Raw genomic sequence first — 21,846 nt, 5'->3', positions numbered from 1 at the left:
CGTACACCGTGGAAAAGTGAAGGGTAGCAGGCCAGTAGTCATTACGGACTAAGTCATCCACATTTCATCTCAGGCATACTGAGATCATATCGTCCTGGAAAAATCAGGAAAAGTAGCTTACATTACTATCACCTATGTAGTACATTCAGAACTAATAAAACTTAAAATCAGACATCTGGCAGTCTTTCTCATTTGTCAAGTGCCTCTTTTGTGAGACAGAACGCAAAACTGAACATCCCTCCTGCCTATCCTGGGTCTTTCACAGGCGGGAGATGCACATAAGGGTATAGATGCGGGCGGGAGCGGGACTAAAACACATTATTGCGGAACGGGACAGAATATTGTGGGAACGGGGGGCGCAGGACTGAAAATCCTGCCCAGCGCAGACCACTATAGGGAACGTTTGAATAGAAATAGATCAGGACACATTTACAAAGCCAACAGCACTGCCTTTTTTTTTTTCTATTCAAATAGGACAATGAAAAGTGGCAGGAAGCGAGTGGGAGAGCCCTATGGGGTGGAATCAGGTCTAAAGTCCAACCCAGGTCCCTATGGGCACTTTGCCCAGAATGTGATATGGACGCTAAAGCCACTTGATCTGGAATGTTCCCTTAAGTTCATTTTATTCTTACCATTCATTGTAACCACAGCAACAACTTTTCCTGTGTTGACACTCAACGATCCCGGAGAACAACTACATATTTTTTGGGAATCTCCAACGGCACAATACACACTGAAAGACACATCATATGCAGGGATTAAAGACATGCATCATCCTATGTACTAACTGGGAAGTATTCTGCAATCATTTTCTTTTTCTTTTTTATCAATGATTTGAAAAGCTTTAAAGATAAAGGTCATTAAGTGTGTTTCAGAGAAAGTACTCAAAACATTCCTGTGAAGCCTATTATACTGTAAAGTTATTTAAATAAACTGAGAATGGGACTAGTGCTGCACAATATATAATTGCACTTTTTCTGACAGATAAAGCGATTACCATTTCCAATTCAATTTTTGAATGTGTATGATCTGATTCAGTTCAATATTCCAAATGTCTCTTTAATTTGTGCCACCCCTGATAAGTAAGCACAGCCAGTGTACAAGACTAACACCCACTGACCGACTGAAGTTCACCAATCAGAATTTTTGTCCCCTTCACACACTACGCACACCCACCAACCAGAAGTTGCACAGTCAAGGAGGATGACGTGAATATAAAAGTCAAATGTCACAAATGATATTTGAAGATTTTACCATTAGGCAGTTGCGTTGGATCATATTGCAATTACGATTGCAATAATTGTGCAGCCCTAAATAAGACACTCAAAGAAATAGAGCTTACCACAGTGGGAAAGAGCCCTCTCCACGACACAGGTTGTTGGAGGCAATGGCTGAAAGAATCCAGCTATTGTTGCATCCCTGTTGTGGAACACATGGTTTCGGTGTATACTGACATCACAATCAGCACAAAAGAATGGTTGTGGTCGGCAGTCACGACAACGGACAGCAGCTGCACTGCTGCCACATTGTTGGCAGATCTGAGTGTTCACATTTTGTTGTGCCACCATGGTATTCACCAGACAGGGTCTCTCTTTCTCCCACCTCTCTGAGAGGAGACTTTTTCTAGTAGACCAGTCTGAGGAAGCTTGTGGTGGTGCTGGTGCCGTTTCCTGATCATCCAAGTCATCACCCTGTGAGTGGTTTAGCTCTTCAAGGAAAGTCTCTGTTAAAATAGTACATCATATTTAAAAACAATTTTCTACACTATCAAAGTGTGCAACATGTTGTCGGTTATTCTGTCGCAAAAACATGTAATTTACATTCTAATTATTAGAATCTATAAACATAATGAACTAATAGACACAAATAAAGAACATACCAACAGTGTCAGGGGGACAGTAGTTGGTTATCTCAAAGCTGTTGTCCAACATCCTAGTATGAGAACTAGACTTACGACTGTAGCTGTGACTAGCTGTAGCAGAAAATAAAACCCAAATCAACCTTTACAGCATTACAATTCCATAGATTTTGACAAGCTCATTTTATTCCACACAATGATACATACTTTTATTGGCCCAATTTCATTGTCTATACCACTTTGGATGATCATGAGTATGTAATAAAAACCTCATATCTCATACCAGACACATGACTGATTCATGTATTCAATCCCAAGTGGTAAAACAATCTATATCTCCGTTTTAGATCTATGTGAAAAATCACAGGAGTACTCCTTTAAGTAATATGACTGAAAAAAGAAAACTGACCCGTTTGGTTTCGGGATGATCTCGGTCTGTCATAGACAACATTTCCATCACTCTCTTCAGCCACCTGACAGGTTGATGGCTAGTGGATGGTGCTGCCTCCTGGACTGGTTGATGGCTGGTGGATGGTGCTGCCTCCTGGACTGGTTGATGGCTGGTGGATGGTGCTGCCTCCTGGACTGGTTGATGGATGGTGCTGCCTCCTGGACTGGTTGATGGCTGGTGGATGGTGCTGCCTCCTGGACTGGTTGATGGCTGGTGGATGGTGCTGCCTCCTGTTCTCCCTGCATCTTATTGATGAAATCATCCATGATCTGGAGTTCATAATTTAATTTAGAATGTTCAACAAGCTCATTAAGGACCTGTTTGAAATTGGAATTGTCACTCATGGTGAACAAGGACAAACAAGACAACACTAAAGGGATAGGGGGGAAGAGCAAAAGAGCAAGAACAACAGAGAACCAGACAGACTAACAACAATTAACTAGACAAAAGTGGCTCTTAAAAGTGCCTTTGTTTTTGCTTTGTAACGAAGCTGAGGTTTTGAAGTAAATGATGAAGGGACTAGGGAACCTGTTGAGAGAAGGGAAAGATAATAAATTCAGATTTGAAGATCATGCTACATACAACTACATAAATACTAAATAACTGAAAGGTTTAAGAACTTGAGAAAATGTTGGTCTAGTTTGCCCATGCTTTGGGCTGTGGTGGGGAGGTCTGTGGGTGCGTATAGTAATATTAGGCCAGAATACTGTAGGGCTGGTTGTTGCCTGCAAACTCACAATACAATAACTCACTAGTTATGGACTGATCTTGACACTCATGTCTGATATTGATACCAACCATTCAAAATGTCAGCTTGGCTGATAATCAGTGCCATTTTTAATATTTTTATGTTATTAATTATACTTGTATTAACAAGGAAACACATTTCTTTAACTTTTTCCCTGTGATCATTTTAATCAAAAAGTTCCCTCAGCAGTCATAGTAGTTTTTAACACTAGCTTTTAATTAACACTGATTTAATTTGTTAATGTGGTTGTATATTTTCATGTCTATGCTTTCATAGCATAGACACAGTTATAAGTTACACTGACTAGCATGTGTATAAATGGGCACAAAACACTGGGCAAAGAGCAACGACACACAACCACAAGAAGAATCCCAACGCAGACATGCATTACAGCTAACACGGTATGTCTCAGTGTGAAAATCTTACATTCCCCTATGATTGTACCTTACATGATAATATGCGACAAAAATTAACTTGAATTCAATTAACTTAGCTAACATTGCTAGCTTGCACATTTGGTGCAGTTCAAGCTATATTTTTAATAATGTCTTCTATCATTTCTCGTCATAAGAAAGGGCCACCTTACAAATCTAAAGTTTCTAAACACAATTTCTTGTCCTGATCCAACCGTTTTTGATGTGTAAATGTAAGAAGAGGATCCATCTCTATTAATGAACCCTTCTACTTACCCAGTGGAAAATCGCAATGGACCTTGGGATCGCCCATACGGTGACGTCAGCGTTATTAATTTAGAGGATTTAGTAAAAATAATCATTTTTAAAAAATTATTAATTGAACACAATCGTAGCATATTAAAATCAACAAACCTCCGATAGAAATACGTTATCCAGCATGCTCTAGTGTTTTACCTATGATAAGAAAACGCTTTAAAACTGCATACTTGCACGCGCATTGGAGCGTTAAACTCACCTTTTAATTACGTTTTACCTGCAGTTGTGCGTTGCTTTGGTCAAACTCACCTCTGAATGCCGTTTTACCTGCAGTTGAGTGTTGTTAAACTCACCGCTGAATGTGGTTGCACACCATGTGCGTTGTTAAACTCACCGCTGATGAACGCGCTTAACTTTTGAGGGCCCTTTGATATCAGATTGCGAGGGTTTTTAAACATCAAACACCAGTTGGAGGGCATTTGAATCGCCCTGGTATAGATAATTTTTGGTAGCGTATTCCTTTTTATTTTTATTTATTGTTGTCTCGACCCACAAGGCAGACAACGGGTTGCGGTGTGGTGATCGACCCAAGACGTCAAATTTCAACGCTGTTGAGTTCTATAGAAGTCTATTGGACTGCCCCGCACGTTGAAAAATGAAGCCGAAGGTATACCCAGTGCGTCAAAAAAGTGACGCCAGGGTCCCTTGACCATGCGTCAGACATTTTACGAGTAGGGAGTGAGACTGTGTTGGAAAATGATGTAGGATACGTTAAATAGTGAGTATGTTTCACTAAACAGTCAATCAAACTTTGTACAGTTTGTCTTTTCTTCTATCAAATATCGTGTTCTATATTTTAGCATCCTGGACTGCCAAATCAAAGAGAGCCGTCAACCACACAGGAAAGCTGGAATCAGCGATGAGTGGGTGAAGGATTACCTGCTCAAATCCGTGCAGTTGTTTCCTCCAGTCTCCTGCCACCTGGAGATCAACATTGACTGGGCCATTTATGGCCAGGGCCGATTCAGGTCCTTCACATTCCAGGAAATGTGGCAGTGGTACAGCCTTCACAAGCACCTCCAAGCTGACCCTCAGGCTGGCAGTGACCATGACCATGACCATCCCTCGTCATGAAGGAGGACGACATCTCTTCTTGCTTGCTGAAGCACTTCAGACTCTATATTGTCACTAAAGAGACAGAGGTAGGTTAAGGCACCTTAAGGAAAAAGCAGGGTGCAGTTCCTAAGAGATGCCTGAAACCTGTACTCAAACTGTACTTTACAGAAACCTCAGCAGAAAGTGGCCCCTCCCGCAGCAGCCGCCACGTCGTCCAGCACCGCCACGTCATCCGGCACCGCCTCCAGTACCGCCACGTCGTCCAGGAACGTAACGTTAGCATTACAGTTACGGTTAATTAGTTAGTTCACTGTTAACCGTTTTGGTAAAAAAAAAAATCAGCACATATCGCCATATTCATTAGTTATAACGTTACTCACTATGCCAACATTTCTAGCGACGCCCTCACATAACTGTAACGTTACTGTTTAAATCCTGACAATCCACAGTGTGGACCAGTATCGTAGCAAATAGCAAAACCGTAGTAATAAGCTAGGTCAATGATATTGAAATATCATATACAGGTGCTGATCATAAAATTAGAATATCATCAAAAAGTTGATTTATTTCAGTAATTCCATTTAAAAAGTGAAACTTGGATATTATATTCATTCATTACACACAGACTGATATATTTCAAATGTTTATTTCATTTAATTGTGATGATTAAAACTGACAACTAATGAAAATCCCAAATTCAGTATCTCAGAAAATTAGAATATTACTTAAGACCAATACAGAAAAAGGATTTTTGAAATGTTGGCCAACTGAAAAGTATGAACATGAAAAGTATGAGCATGTACAGCACTCAATACTTAGTTGGGGCTCCTTTTGCCTGAATTACTGCAGCAATGCGGCGTGGCATGGAGTCCATCAGTCTGTGGCACTGCTCAGGTGTTATGAGAGCCCAGGTTGCTCTGATAGTGGCCTTCAGCTCTTCTGCATTGTTGGGTCTGGCGTATCGCATCTTCCTCTTCACAATACCCCATAGATTTTCTATAGGGTTAAAGTCAGGCGAGTTTGCTGGCCAATTAAGAACAGGGATACCATGGTCCTTAAACCAGGTACTGGTAGCTTCGGCACAGTGTGCAGGTGCCAAGTCCTGTTGGAAAATGAAATCTGCATCTCAATAAAGTTGGTCAGCAGCAGGAAGCATGAAGTGCTCTAAAACTTCCTGGTAGATGGCTGCGTTGACCTTGGACCTCAGAAAACACAGTGGACCAACACCAGCAGATGACATGGCACCCCAAACCATCACTGACTGTGGAAACTTTACACTGGACTTCAAGCAACGTGGATTCTGTGCCTCTCCTCTCTTCCTCCAGACTCTGGAACCTTGATTGCCAAAGGAAATGCAAAATTTACTTTCATCAGAGAACATAACTTTGGACCACTCAGCAGCAGTCCAGTCCTTTTTGTCTTTAGCCCAGGCGAGACGCTTCTGACACTGTGTCTTGTTCAAGAGTGGCTTGACACAAGGAATGCGACAGCCATGTCTTGCATACATCTGTGCGTGGTGGTTCTTGAAGCACTGACTCCAGCTGCAGTCCACTCTTTGTGAATCTCCCCCACATTTTTGAATGGGTTTTGTTTCACAATCCTCTCCAGGGTGCGGTTATCCCTATTGCTTGTACACTTTTTTCTACCACATCTTTTCCTTCCTTTCGCCTCTCTATTAATGTGCTTGGACACAGAGCTCTGTGAACAGCCAGCCTCTTTAGCAATGACCTTTTGTGTCTTGCCCTCCTTGTGCAAGGTGTCAATGGCCGTCTTTTGGACAGCTGTCAAGCAGTCTTTCCCATGATTGTGTAACCTACAGAACTAGACTGAGAGACCATTTAAAGGCCTTTGCAGGTGTTTTGAGTTAATTAGCTGATTAGAGTGTGGCACCAGGTGTCTTCAATAATGAACCTTTTCACAATATTAAAATTTTCTGAGATACTGATTTTGTTGTCAGTTATAATCACCAAAATTAAAAGGAATGAACACTTGAAACATACCAGTCTGTGTGGAATGAATGTATACGTTATACAAGTTTCACTTTTTCAATGGAATTACTGAAATAAATCAACTTTTTGATGATATTCTAATTATGTGACCAGCACCTGTAATAAACCTTAAATAAATTAATTTTAGGTCTATACTGGATTATTGTGTTGCAAAATGCCACTCAGTTCATGATAAAAAGGTATGTTGTGTGGCAGAAAAACAGCTGTTTGGCTATTAGAGAGTATAATTCTATGTTATACAGGGTTTACACCCACACTGTGGCATGTGCATAGTGATGCAGATGCTTCTTTTGGTAATGCATACATCACAACATAGTAATAATTTATATTTATAACTAGGCTAAGTTTAGTTGTTGCTAGATATGATGTAGCCCATTATTACTGGTGTACATACTTACCTATCTACTGTAGGCGAGGACATAACAAAGGGAATATTTATCTCAAGGAATAATCAGAGTTCTATAACACATACTAATATTTTGTGTTACTGGCAACCTTTGGGGCAAAATATTTTGAATGTGAAGATGATATGAACGCTGGAGAAGAAAAAATTCAGATACATGGGAAACAGTCAGTCAGGAGTTAATTAACTCTCCCTCAGAGCTGTTTTGAGGGTTTAGCACTCCTCACCCTGCTCTGACACTTCTTCTACTGTTCCTTGCTTTGTGCTAAAATGGTATTAATGACCTACTGTGCGCAAACATTTATTTTTATATTAGTAATTGATATATTATCTTAATGTAATGACACTAATAATGCTGTTGTCGCTCCTGTTCTGTGTGTGTGTGTGTGTGTGTGTGTATTTCAGTAGCTGCAACTGAAGATGGCGACCCCGGTAATCCACGTCGTCAAGCCAGATGCCCCTACAAATCGCCAACAGGCCGTACTGATGTCGACCAAAGAGGCCCGTTGCCATCGGGAGAAAAGAATGGTCTTCCCCAAACCTGCACAGGAGCTACTTAACCAGGCCACTGCCCCGGTCCACGCAGAGAGGCTCCTCCGAGCAGAGGGTGTCCCTGCGCCGTCACGTCAGCTGTGCCTGGGAAAGCTGGTGGTGCCATTTGGCCAGTATTTGAAAGCACCGTTTCACTGGCTTGTGGCAAACGATGTGGGCTACATGAAGTAGCAAGCATATTATATTTAATCCCTTACATTACATCATTTATTACATTGTATGCTATGCATTTTGAATACCATTTTGATGTTTGATGGAAATGATCTCTTTGCACAAAACTTTGGCTGTTATCAGTGTTTATTATTCATCTTGCAAAGTTTCTTTTCTGATTATCACAGTTGCGGTGATATAAATTATGGCAGTACTAAGTTGATGTATATGTTTCCAGTGTGTTTGACAAGCACAGGTTAGAGATGAAAAACCCACGTAGAAAGGGAGAGATGGTGAACCAGTGGGTGAAAGACAGCCTCACAGAATATGCTGAGAGCTTCCCACAAATCTCCTGTCTCCTTCAGGCCAACGTCGACAGGTGTATCTACGGTCAGAGAGGGTTTGAGAATCACACTTTTCAGGAGATGTGGGAAATCTACAGCCAGTACCAAGCCCAGAAGGATAGGCCAGAGCAATTCAGTGATGAGCAGAGGGAGATAATACAGAAAACATGCAGTTCTGTGAGGCGGTGGTTAAACACACCAGTCACCCACATCACAAGCGTGCAGATGACGAGGTTCAGGAAGTATATCACTGACAAAGAGCGAGTAAGTGTTTATTTATTTGTTTGTCATGAAACAGTAAGAGTAGCTTAGTAAATGAAAATTCTGATGAAATAACTGAGATTTTAAACACTTGGGCTAAATGTGTCTGTTTGCTTTTGGTAATTAAAAACAAGAAAGAACATCTAGAAAGTCCCTTTTCATTTGTTGTCCAGCAGCCACAGGCAAGCCCCTCCAAGTGTGGTCCTTCGCCATTGGCAGATGATGATGATGACAACGACACTGAACTGTTAGCTGCATGCCAGGCTGTGGAAGGCAAGTGAGATACAGAGTTAACAGACAATAAGCCATTAAAGAAAACAAAAAAACCTTCATAATACAAAAAGCAAAGTCTGGGCGAAACTAGGGTTCCCGGCTCACAGACAAGACCAGGCAGCCAGAGGCTCCACTTCAGCCCAAGCACCCAGAGGACGCAGTCCGGTCCAAGCAGCCTGTAAGTTTGCATTAAATAAGCCCTTAGCTTGACTGTTCCTCTTGTCCGTATCCACATCAATAAATCCACGGGTAGAAATTGTATCCTTTTGCCTAGATATAAGACAGCAACGGTACAAGAAGATTACAGAAACGAGAGTTAATTAATGAAAAAAAAGCTTGCCTGACTGTTTCCAAGATTACTACCCAAACCTTCTTGCGAGAGTATCCCCGAGCAGTTAAAGTGCATGCAGTTAATAGGAAACGACAGTCATACAGCGTTCGTCTGTTTCCCAAATGTAATATAAATGAGATTTTTCTACACTGTAAATCATCCACACACATTTTAAACACGAGAAATTACTTCTACTTCAATGAACATGTAAATGACTTTATAGTTATTGCATGCTACTTAGTGTAATATTAATATTTCTGTTTATCAATAAACTGCATTTAGGCTCCTACACAGCCTGAGGCCTCTGTCAGGACCAAAAAGCGTGAGGAACAGCCAGAGGCCCCTGTCCAGCCCAAGCAGCATGTGTCCACTAGCCAGCCTAGCGAGCCCCCATCCACAACTATGTCTGCGTGGAAGCAAGAGCCTGGAAGGATTCCACAAATCTCTTCCTCACATGATTCCAGGTACACAAGAGTAGTCTGTATGCTTGTAACAAATTAAACCTGTGACCCTGTCATTATTCTAATGTGATGTTCAACTAAAAAAAACACACAGAAAGTGTTTATTGGACTCCCAGCACAGCTGGTTTACACGGTGAGTTTAATTTGCTCCCCTCAAGGAAGACTTTCTACCATCCTAGAGGTGACACTAACAGATATTTGAGGTAAATTTCTTCCACCATAATTTGGTGGGGGAAAAAAACTAATTGGGACTGTGACTTTGGATGTGGTACATTGCCCCTCGTCTTTCTTTCATTCTTGCTGCTTCTTCTGATGGTTCTGGTGGAAATGAGAGTGATGTTGTTGTTAACTGTGTACGTCTGTTTATGTGTTTAAGGATGTACACCTATAGTCTATAAGTATGTCTTAGACTTACTTAGTATGTCTAAGGAAAGACAAACATGAGGAAGTGTCTCAGCAATGAGTCAGGCCACCACAAGCCTCTAAAGCAGCTTCAGAGCTCCTTGCCAAGTCTGTGAAACTTTATATAATTTGGTCTTATGAGGATGGTGGTGGAGAGCATTGTCTTGCACGTAAATCCAGTCTTCCATGTGAGTCCTGGTGTGAAACAACAATTCAATTTAAAAAACGTATTCATTAGGAACTTCATTTGTGCACAGTATCAATGTGTGTACCATTCACATTGGCAGAAACACAGCACACTATAACACACACATGTATTTGTGTTCCTTTTAGTTTACTCCTTCTTTTGTAAAAAGTGATAAGTGGTTCCTGCACCATTCTGATTATTTTGCTGCTCATTGTAATGATTTTGTTTAGTGGATTGCGATGGATGTTAGATAGTGACCCCAAACAGGCTGATATTTTGAAGCTTATTACACATTCAATGAAACATTGTTATTTCCTGTTGTGGTGACAGCCCGGCTGTTGGTGAGTGTCCTGTTTCTCTTTTCCTCCCTCGCATTCTGGTTTCTCCTGTGCCTTCTCTCTCTCTCCCTCTGTGTGCTCTCCCTCTCTCCGCTCCTGCTCCTCGTTAACCTCCATCCCCGGCTGCCGCACCTGCCAGCCCTTTACAGAAGCATATGCATTTGATATGTTCTCCACTCTTTTAGTCAGGTTTTCCTTTAATTCCATATATGTATGGATACCTTTGTTAATGCTGTTTGTCAGCCAATTTGCCCCTTTGGGGATGTTAAAGGTTTACTTTACTCTACTCAGGTCCCCACTGTGCAGCACGGCCGTATCTGGTTTACCGAATACGTGGCATTGCGCGGTGGAACTCTGACAGGAGATCGGATGCCGTGTTTGGTGGTAAAGGACGGCACCACAGGACCTACTCAGTGCCGCTGATTGACCGCCTCAACACCCGCTGTCGGCAGCTGTTCGGAGAGACTGTGGAGGTGAATTTCCAGGCCCCTGCTGATGTCCCTTTCTAATGAGTTGCTCGGGTTGGAGTACCTGTTTAGCCAGAGCACAGGTGAATCTGCACCCTTCTCTCTTCAGGACATTGTCAATGATGGACCTGGTCCAGAGGAAGAGGTGGTTCAGCCTGGGCAGAGGCACGTGACGATGCGCTTCATGCTGTCCTGCCCCACATTACGCTCACCAGCAATGTTCTCCCTCCGGCCTTTGTGAGTAACTGTGTTACTCAATAGCACTAGGAACAGGAATCGGCTGGACCACCAACGCAACACAGGGAACAGGAGTCGGCTGGACGACTGACGGGGCTGGCGCTGGTTGGTCCACCGACAGGGATGGTGCAGGTGCCAGTCTCTTGGCCGCTCGTCGTTGGGGCCTACGTCGCCCTCCAGCCGGCCTTACTGGAGGTGGATCCGATGCAGAGTTCGACAAGGTGCTAGCCTCCAGGCTAGTAGGCCCGGAACCGGAGCTGTGTTGGTCTGCTTGCAGCCCGTTAGCAGACCGGTCTCCCTCCGACCAGTGGTTGGTTGGCTGGGGACACTCTGTCTGTTCACTCTCTGGCTCCAAAGGTAAGTTCAACAGAAAGGTAGCCAGAGAGCTGGAAGTCCATGAATCCCCAACCAACCTGGAAGTTTGAGCCGACTTGGAGGGGGATGGAGCAGGCAGATGACTAGCCGCTGCAGTGCTAGCAGGCCAGGAAACAGGCAGGGAGCTAGCCGCTGGAGCGCTAGCAGGCCGGGAACAAGTCCTCTTGGGGTTAGTAGGCTGGGAACAAGTCCTTTGGAGGTTAGTGGGCTGGGGAACAGACGGCCTGGAGCTAGCAGCACCGGGGACAGGCTGAGGACTAGCAGCGCTAGCCGAGCTGGAGACTGGTGGATCAGGCTGGCGGCTAGCAGCACTAGTGGGCCGGGGATCAGGCTGGCGGCTAGCAGCACTAGTGGGCCGGGGATCAGGCTGGCGGCTAGCAGCGCTAGCTTTCACACACTGGGGGGTTGCGGAACACAACTTGGAAACAGTCTCAAAAACAAATGTCTTTCTCCACCTGGGGGATGCCACGAGCAGAGCCATCTCTGGGTCGGTCCTCCACATGACAGACAGCAGTTCAAAAAACTGGGATTCCTCCTCCACTAGCTCCTCTTTAGGCACTCCTAATGCCTCCCAGGTGCTAGGCAGTCTTACGATGTCCGCTGGGTCCATCTTTGGTCGGGTCATTCTGTCACGGTTGGGTGGTGAAGGCAGGGTTGAGCAGGTTGGAGGACCCAAACGCAGGACACGAAGGCTAGCAGGTGCAGTTCAGAGATTTATTTAAGGGCAACAAAAAGTGAGCACACTTACAGACTGAGTGGCTGAAAGACTAAGTCCAAAACAAAGCTTGTCCAACAGAAAATCAAAATCCAAAACGAGCAGGGAAACAGGGAGACACGACGAGTGAGGCTGACAACAGGAGAACACACTGCAACACTGGGTGACAATAAACAATGACCCGACCAAGACAAGACAGAAACAGGTATATATACACAGGGACTAACGAGCAGGGCGGGAGCAACACAGGTGAAAGACATGAGGCTAACGAGGCACAGGTAGGGAGAGAGAGAGAGAGAGAGCGCAGGGGAAAACAGAGACAGACATGCAGAGGGATCACTGGGGTAACAGACATGACAAGGGTTACCGAACACTAGACGAAAGACAAGACAGACCCCCAAAACCCAACAGACCAAAATAACGCTAACTAAACACAAAAGTGCAAAACACCGCATGGCAGACAGGCAGAGTGTGACACTGCCCCTCATCACTGCCCATAATGCCTGCCCCCTCATCACTGCCCATAATGCCTGCCACCTCCACACGGCCCATAATGCCTGCCACCTCCACGCGGCCCATAATGCCTGCCACCTCCACGTGGCCCATGTTGCCTGCCCCCTCATAACTGCCCATAATGCCTGCCCCCTCATCACAGCCCATAATGCCTGCCTTTCAGGTTTCTTTGTATAAAATGGTAAATGTTCAGGAGCTGTTAGGGGTTCAGTGTGTTGCCCAAGGACCCTTCAACATGAGGACATGAGGAGCTGGGACTCAATGTTAACCTGGATACTTTATATTAAGGTGATAAGTCGTGACTAATTGATGGACTGTATCAGTAGGAAACAGTTATCACAAGGTTGATGGTTTAACACAAACATTAATGTGTAAAATAGTTTCAGCCTCTATTTTTTGTGCATCTCCTGCTCATAAACATGTTTTTAGTTTCCAGAATCATTAATCAAATTTGAATCCTCCATGCACGCCAATGTTAGTCATAGAGTCCCATAAGGATCTGTGCTCGGACCAATCCTGTTCTCTTTATATCTGCTTCCTTTAGGCAATATTATCAGGAAACACTCCATAAACCTTTATCGTTATGCAGATGATACTCAGTTATATCTATCGATCAAGCCAGATGAAACTAATTAGTTAGCTACACACCAAATGTGCCTTCAGGATATTAAAACCTGCAATTTTCTAAGGTTAAACTCTAAACTAAAGTTATTGTTCTGGGACCCAAGCACCTCCGTAATGCATTATCTAAAGATATAGTTTGCCTTGATGGCATCGCCCTGGCCTCCAGCACCTCTGTGAGCAATCTCAGTGTTATTTTTGATCAGGACATGTCGTTTAAGTCTCACATTAAGCAAATTTCAAGGACCGCCTTTTTTCACCTATGTAATATTGCAAAAATCAGGAACATCCTGTCTCAAAATGATGCAGAAAAGCTAGTCCATGCATTTGTTACTTCTAGGCTGGATTACTGTAATTTCTTACTATCAGGCTGCTCGAAAAAAGTCCATTTAGACTCTCCAGCTGATCCAGAATGCTGCAGCACGTGTTCTCACAACAACCAGGACAAAAGATTATATTTCCTCTGTTCTAGCTACATTTAAAATCATATGTGGAGAAATATTTCAGTGTAAAATCTTAAGTAAACGTAGAAATGCTACAGTGTACAGGTGCTGGTCATATAATTAGAATATCATCACAAAGTTGATTTATTTCAGTAATTCCGTTCAAAAAGTGAAACTTGTATAATTTATACATTCATTCCACTCAGACTGATATATTTCAAGTGTTCATTCCTTTTAATTTTGATGATTATAACTGACAACTAATGAAAATCCCAAAATCAGTATCTCAGACATTGGGGAATCCATGCGCTATCTTGGAAGAGGTGTGATGCGAATTCGCTACAATCGACGTCAAGGGGTTAAGTATGTGGTATAATAGAAACAATAAGTATAATATATCTGTGAGGGTTCTCAGTGATCTAGGTCATAGTTATCCAAGGTTGGTGCTCCTGGCTGTTGTAACGACAGTTGTTATGGTCGTTAGAGTCACCCAAGGCCAAGTCTGAACGACCATCACCTGAGGCCAAGAGGTTACGTTTGTTCAGTTTCCTGGGAAGTGGCCAAAGGACAGCATTGTAAGTGGTGGCGTAGACCCCCTCCTCTGTTCAACAACGGCTTCTCTACCCGGGTGTAAATGGTTTCCTTGAAACCTCTTTCAAACCATCCATCCTCTCTGTCTAAAACGTGCATCTGGTGGTCCTCAAACACGTGTCCTCTGTCCTTCAGATGTAAGTAGACTGCAGAGTCTTCACCTGAGGAGTTGGCCCTTCTGTGTTGAGCCATGCGTTTGTGTAGTGGTTGTTTAGTCTCCCCAATATACAGGTCTGTGCATCCCTCACTGCATTGGACCGCATACACTAGATCGCTTTTCTTGTGTTTGGGTGTGCGGTCTTTGGGGTGGACCAGGATCTGTCTTAGTCTGTTCTTGGGTTTAAAAAACACAGGGATGTTGTGTTTGTTGAAAATCCTCCTGAGTTTCTCTGTTACTCCAGACAAGTATGGAATCACATTGTTGTTGCGTTAGCTCTTCTTTCCTCCTGGATCTTCTGGCTGTTTTTACAAAAGTCCATTTAGGATTGAAAAGTAGGTATTGGTCTTTGTGTGGGTTTCTGTAAACCCTCATTTTCAGGCTCCTGTCCTCTTCAGTGTATATAGCACAGTCCAGGAAGGCCAAACTGCTGTCGTTGACATCTTGTGTGAACTTGATGTTACTGTCCACAGAGTTAATGTGTTCAGTGAAGGCTTGCACTTCCTGGGTTTTAATATGTGTGTGTCGTCCACATACCTGTACCAGTAGCTCGGTGCTGTTTATCTGAAGGAGTTCCGGATTTTGGTTACCTCCACTTTCCGTGTTGGCCACAATAGGTGATGCTGTTGAGCCCGTGGCATAGCCATGCTTCTGTCTGTAGAATCCTCTGTTGTACTGGAAATAGGTGGTGTTTAGACAGAGGTCGAGTAATTTACAGATGTCAGAGCTGATGCTAGTTCTGTTGTCCAGGGTGTTGTCTTGTAGCAGTCGTGTCCTTACAGTTTCTACTGCCTCCATTGTGGCCTGTGGTAGCCGTCCTCCGGGATTTCCTGAGCAGCCAGGAAACGGTGGCTGGGTGACTGTCCGAAGGAGGAATAGTCGTAAGCATTCAAAGTCCACGGGCGCCATCAACCTGTTCATGTTTCTAACAGATTTTCCCCACTCAGCGACACACCAGCTGAGAAACCAACTCTGATCATTGGCGGCTCCATTTTGAGGAACGTGAAGTTGGCGAAGCCAGCGGCCATAGTTAAGTGCATCCCTGGGGCCAGAGCGGGCAACACTGAGTCTTATTTGAAACTGCTGGCTAAGGATCAACGTAAATACAGTAAGATTGTTATTCACGTCGGCGGTAATGACTCCCGGTTACGCCAATCGGAGGTCACTAAAACAATGTCGGACACCGTAGTTTTCTCTGGACCCCTGTCAAATCTGACCAGTGATGACATGTATAGCCGCATGTTGTCATTCCGCCGCTGGTTGTCGAGGTGGTGTCCAGCAAACGATGTGGGCTTTGTAGATCATTGGCAGACTTTCTGGGGAAGACCTGGTCTGAGACGGCATCCATCCCACTTGGGAAGGAGCAGCTCTCATTTCTAGAAATCTGGCCAAGTTTATTAGTGGACCAAATCCATGACAACCCAGAGTTGAGACCAGGAGGCAGAGTCGCAGTTTAACACACTTCTCTGCCCTTCTAATTCAGCAGTTACCCACCCAAAACCCTACGCAGAGTCGCAGTCTAACACACTTATCTGCTCATCCATTTCAGGAGTTACTTAGTGAAAATCCTATAGTGACGGTGTCTGCCCCTAGACCATCGAAATTATAGTTACATTATAATTATAGTGTACCGAGCACCTGGTCCGTACTCTGAATTCTTATATGAATTTGCAGAGTTTTTGTCAACTTTAGTCCTTAAAACGGACAAAGTTATTATTGTAGGGGATTTTAATATTCATGTGGACGTTGAGAATGACAGCTTCAGTACTGCGTTTATCTCTCTGTTAGATTCCATTGGCTTCTCAGAGTGTTCATGAACCGACTCACTGTTTTAACCACACCCTCGACCTTGTTTTGGTGTATGGTATTGAAATTGAACATTTAGTGGTCTTCCAACAGAATCCCTCTTTGTCCGACCACTGTTTGATAACTTTTGAGTTTGCATTGCTAAACTATACACCATTGGGCAAAAATTTCTATACAAGATGTCTCTCTGATAGTGCTGTAGCTAAATTTAAGGATGCGATTCCATCAGCCGGGGGATTTCCCATGATGCACTGAGCTCCTCTCTCCTCTACTTTCTCTCCCTCTGTATGCAACCTCATCCCATTATTGCATGTTACAATCACAACTTCTCCCCTTTCTGGTAGTCTTGTGCTTTCTCGTCCCTCTCCTCTCTCCTCCTATCACTTCCTGCAGGTTTTCTGGCTCTGGAGCTGTGGAGTCTGGATCTGTGGTTGCGGGTCACCTGCTGCGACACCCTCTGCTACAACAACTATTGTTACTAGTCCTATTATTATTATTGTTATTATAATCATTAACATTACGATTGTTATCATTAACACTACTATAAATATCTGTACCATTTTTCATTTAGTCTACAGCAACATCACCTTTACTCTCTGTACCTCTGTGTGTATATTGTGTAGGCTGCCTCCCTCTCTCTCCTTCCAACCCCCCCCCCCCCCCTTCTCACCCCCCCCCCCCCTCTCTCTCTCCCTCTCTCTCCCTCTCTCTCCTTCACCCCAACCGGTCGAGGCAGATGGCCGCCCACCCTGAGTCATGGTTCTGCTCGAGGTTTCTGCCTCTTAAAGGAAGTTTTTCCTTGCCTCTGTCTCCTAGTGCTGCTCTTGGTGGGAACTGTTGGGCTTCTGTAAATAGCATCATAGAGTACAGTCTAGACCTGCTCTTTATGAAAAGCGCTGTGAGATAACTGTTGTTGTGATTTGGCGCTATATAAATAAAATTGAATTGAATTGAATTGAATGGTGGGGATACATGTGAACAAGGAAGTCACATCTTAGGTCACCATGGTTTCATCTGGGTCCAGTTTCAGTCCTCTGACTTTGTTCACAAAGTCTATGGAGTTTTGGATGTGGTGAGGCGTGTTGCCAACCAAGGGGGCTAAGATGGTAGATATGTGTTGGCAATGTTGTAGGTGACCGAGTTTATGCTATTGGGCCTGAGTGGGGCTCCTTCTTTGTTCACGGGTGATGTTTTCTTCCTGTAGCTGTTATAGACATTTTATGGCCTTTTTCTTGTGTATTTGTGTCCATTTGTAATGTGTTGACCTTGTCCTGGTAGTCCGCTGTGTTTAGGACCACTGTGAATTTTCCTTTGTCAGCAGATAGGATGGTGATGTTTTCATCCGTGCTCAGGGATGTAGCACAATATATTTAGCATATAGTACAGAAAACAAAGTTGGTATGTAGTATAATATCATTAAAATGTAGCATAATATCATTAATATGTAGTGTGTATTGGGGAGTACTGCTGCTCTCTAGTTCAACTCTGTGTGGGTGGAGGGCTCAGTGGAAAAAAGCTTCCAAACAACAAGAGAAAAGACAAACAGCTACAGAGAGGGAGAGGAGTTGATGAGTGTGTACAGCAGCAGATATGAATCTGTTCTCAGTGGTTATTAGGACTCATAAAAAAAACTGTTGACAGCCAATCAGCACTTCCTTTCCTGCAGCTGTGTGGGTTTCTGCTCTGCAGCCTCCTCACCGCTAGCTGCACTTTTTCACATTAATAACACAATGACAGTTACAACCGTCAAATCATTCTAGGAAGTTCAGTTTGATTTCAGCGCTCAGTACTCACTGTCTCAGTTTTGATCTGTTATTAATCTGTGAGAGAAACAGCTCAAATCCTGAACTCAGAGCTGAGAAGCTGAAATAAAAGGAGATATGTTCAACCACCTGCAGTCTGCTCTGATCCCACTTTATGACCTCAAACTGATTCTAACAGGCAGTCAGACAGCAGAGTGTTCACATGGGAATAATAACTAAATAACCTTTTAACACGACAGCAGGCAAAATAAAAAGTTAAGCTGCATTTTATTGGTTTAGAAGAAATAAAAACAGCCATCATGTTGCCGATATTCAGACTTCAGCCCGACTGATGAGAGCTAGTTACAACCAGAGTCAAATGACTTGTAGCTGTCAACATATAGGCTGTTTCGGTTCTGATTATTTGCCATGAAGGCAAACTGAAAACAGTACAAACAATGATGTTTACAAAACACAGACGCTGGGATTTTTCAGTTTATTGAGAAAGTTAAACTGAAAGAATTTGCCAAACCTGCCACACTCTGCATAATGTATTAAAAAGAGACACAAGAACAGAAAAATACTGAAAACAAAAAAATCTAGCAGACAGCTAATGATTCAGCTTCATTTTCTATTTTTATATAAGTCACAAATGGAAATAATCTAGATCATCAAAATAACAAATACACAGAACTTACACTCAGCAAATATGTATGTGTATATATTTTTAGGATTACTACATCTAACCTGTGCACATCATAACTTACATTTGTAATTTCTGCAGAAAGTGACCAATGAGTTAAATTGATGAGATCTGATGGTGAGAAAAGGCGAGCAGAAAACAGTCAGTCAGCATGTGTGCAGCCGGTGGACGGTCCCTTGTTTCTGAGGATTCACAGCAGAGGGAGTCCACAGCAGTACACCAGACTCTTCACTATCAGCACTGTGTACAGCAGCCAGAGCAGCTTCACCCTGCACTGAGACTGGAAGGACACTGACAGACAGACAGAGACATCAGAATATCATTAGTATACTTGGGACCTTCCAGGTGGGACGACATGAAGACGGGTCGGCTTCAAAGTCCCATCTGATTCTCTCCTTTAAAGTTAAGAGCTACAATTAACTTTCTAATTCACAACTAACTACAATTTCTGACAAAGTCCCTCAAGGATCAAACAGAAAGTCTATATTTAAAAAGAAACAGGTTATTATGAGTTTGAAGTCGGACTAGTTGATTTTTACATGCAGCCCTAACTGCAGCAGAACATTGGAGCTGTCTATGCAGAGAGGCAGCAGGTGATCTTACAGTCAGCTTGCTGCAGAGCTGCCAGGTCTGCTGGCTCTCTCTCTGGAGGACAGGAGGCCACCGGAACCTCTGAAACAGAAAAGGAGTCAGAAAGAAATGTCAGTCCTCTGCTCCTCTGCTCTCTTTGACAGCGTCTCCACATGAAGCTGAATCTCTGCTGAACACAGTCACCAAGCCTTCATTACCTTGTTCTGTTTGGGCCTTCACTTCCCCCCCCTCGTGCTGGACGTAGCAGCGGTATTTATATGGAGAGAGCGTCCCGATCAATCACTCTGATGGCGGCGGTGCGTCCCGACTCTCTGAGCTCCAGCTGCACCTCCTCAGCAGGTGCCTGCTCCTCCTCAGCAGGTGCCTGCTCCTCCAGAGACTCGTTCACCTTTCGTCTTTTCCAGGAGAAGCGGACCAGAGGAGGAAACATGTTTGAGGCCACACACAGCAGGGAGCTCTTCCCCTCATGGTGGGCTCTGGATGCTGCTGGGTACACGCTCACCACGGGCTTCACTACCGGCTTATCTGAAGTTTGACAGCAGCAACAAGCAGCACAGACACACATTCACACAGTCAACAGCAGCTTCCAGCACTGCATTCAGTCTGATCCTGGAAACTACATGGACTCTGATCACTGAGCTCCTCATCAATACAGCACACAGTTCACTACATGGACTGGATTCACCTTCATATCACACACGTCATGTATAATAATAATAATATTAATATGTTATATGAGGAAAGAAAAGAATTTTACTTATTTAGCAGTTCTACATATGCTGGATTCTTATAATATAATTATGAAATATCCCCTTTAAAAACTTAATGTTTTATATATTAGGGTTAATAAACACATTTTAATAAAGGTATTTTTACGTTCACATTAAATTAGTTATACTTTTACATTTACTTAGACATTATATATCATATACTTTATTTTAACGGCAAAAAAATCTAATTGTTGCATCAGTAATTTCATAAAGTTTTAAAATTAAAAAAATTCTATATAAAACACAATTTACATATATGTTCAGATACATGATCGAAAGTCTGATGAAACAACAATACTGTAATCTAAGTACATTTTAATGTAACATAATATCAAACATTACATAAGAATCAAAACTACTGTTTACATGTTAGGGTAAAAATACATATTACACCAAATTACATATTTACTTCACATAAAATAATTCAAGTCACGTACATTATTTATAATTTCTGAACTTGAACCACTCAACAACTAATCAATACATCAATAATGTCTTTGTTTAATATGTTAAATGTGAATAAAGACAGCTTTATAATATTAAATAAGATTCACTATTGACTGATTACTTTTTAATATAATGTAATAATGTGATGTTAAAATTATAAAGAACCTGATACATCATTTTTACTACCATACTTTTGAAAACATGTTTTATAATTTAAATTATAAAGCATCACAAACTATTTGTATTTATATTAAAAGTATAAAATGCAAATATATTTGTGTGAGCGACTTTATCACTCTATTTCACATACCATATATAAATACATAAATATAAATTTTATCATTTAAAATGAAGAAATTATCCTGTACAACATATTTATAGTAAAATGTCTTTTCAAAAACAATAGACTGCGCTGACTCACTGAGAGGATCAAATACTGTATATTTACAACTTTGTCAATATCTTACTTTTTCCATATGAATCAGTTTTGCTGGTGCAAAATAAAGAATAACTTCAGTTGTGCAGTGAGATTTAAACATCTTTTCAGCAATTATGAACCTTTTTATGTAACAATAGCTGCACGGCTGTAAGAACTCTACTAATTATGAACAAACTAATATTTGAAGCCTGAAACAGCAGAAACTCATTAAAAACACATTTTAACTTGTTCAATAAAACAACTGAAGGAAAATAAATGTTTATTCTTACCTGTTACATACAGTTTAGTTCCAGAGCCAAAGATGTAGTAGCCACAGTGAAACAGAGTAATACAAAAACCTGTCAGCTGCTGAATGTGTCAGCTGAGGTGAACGAGTCCAGATGATGAACCAGGATCATATTTCAGCTGCATGATGTGTTTCTCTAATGTTCATATCAACATGACTGTCTCTTCTTTTATTGTCTTTTTAGACACACTAGCAGTGTTGCTCTGTGGATGCTGATGTCTGCTGGTCCAGATGGACTGGACCTGGACCAAAGGATGGATGGATTGACATTGTTGTTCAGACATTCTTGGTCCCCAGAGGATTCACTTCATTAATTCACTTGATTCTGACTCTTCAGAAGAAGATGCAGATGTCCAGGCCCAGACTTCCTCTTCTGTGCTCTTGTCAT

The 21,846-nt window shown here is 42.6% G+C and overlaps 1 pseudogene; it reads right to left on the bottom strand.

Moving 5' to 3' along the window:
* Positions 1-18,491: 18,491 nt before the first annotated feature.
* Positions 18,492-21,846, bottom strand: LOC119901618 (annotated as a pseudogene).

This window comes from Micropterus salmoides, unplaced genomic scaffold (assembly GCF_014851395.1).
Source record: "Micropterus salmoides isolate LMB-PRFRI ecotype aquatic unplaced genomic scaffold, ASM1485139v1 Ms_hic_scaffold_14, whole genome shotgun sequence".
Lineage (NCBI taxonomy): Eukaryota > Metazoa > Chordata > Actinopteri > Centrarchiformes > Centrarchidae > Micropterus > Micropterus salmoides.
This window is presented reverse-complemented; position numbering and strand designations above follow the sequence as displayed.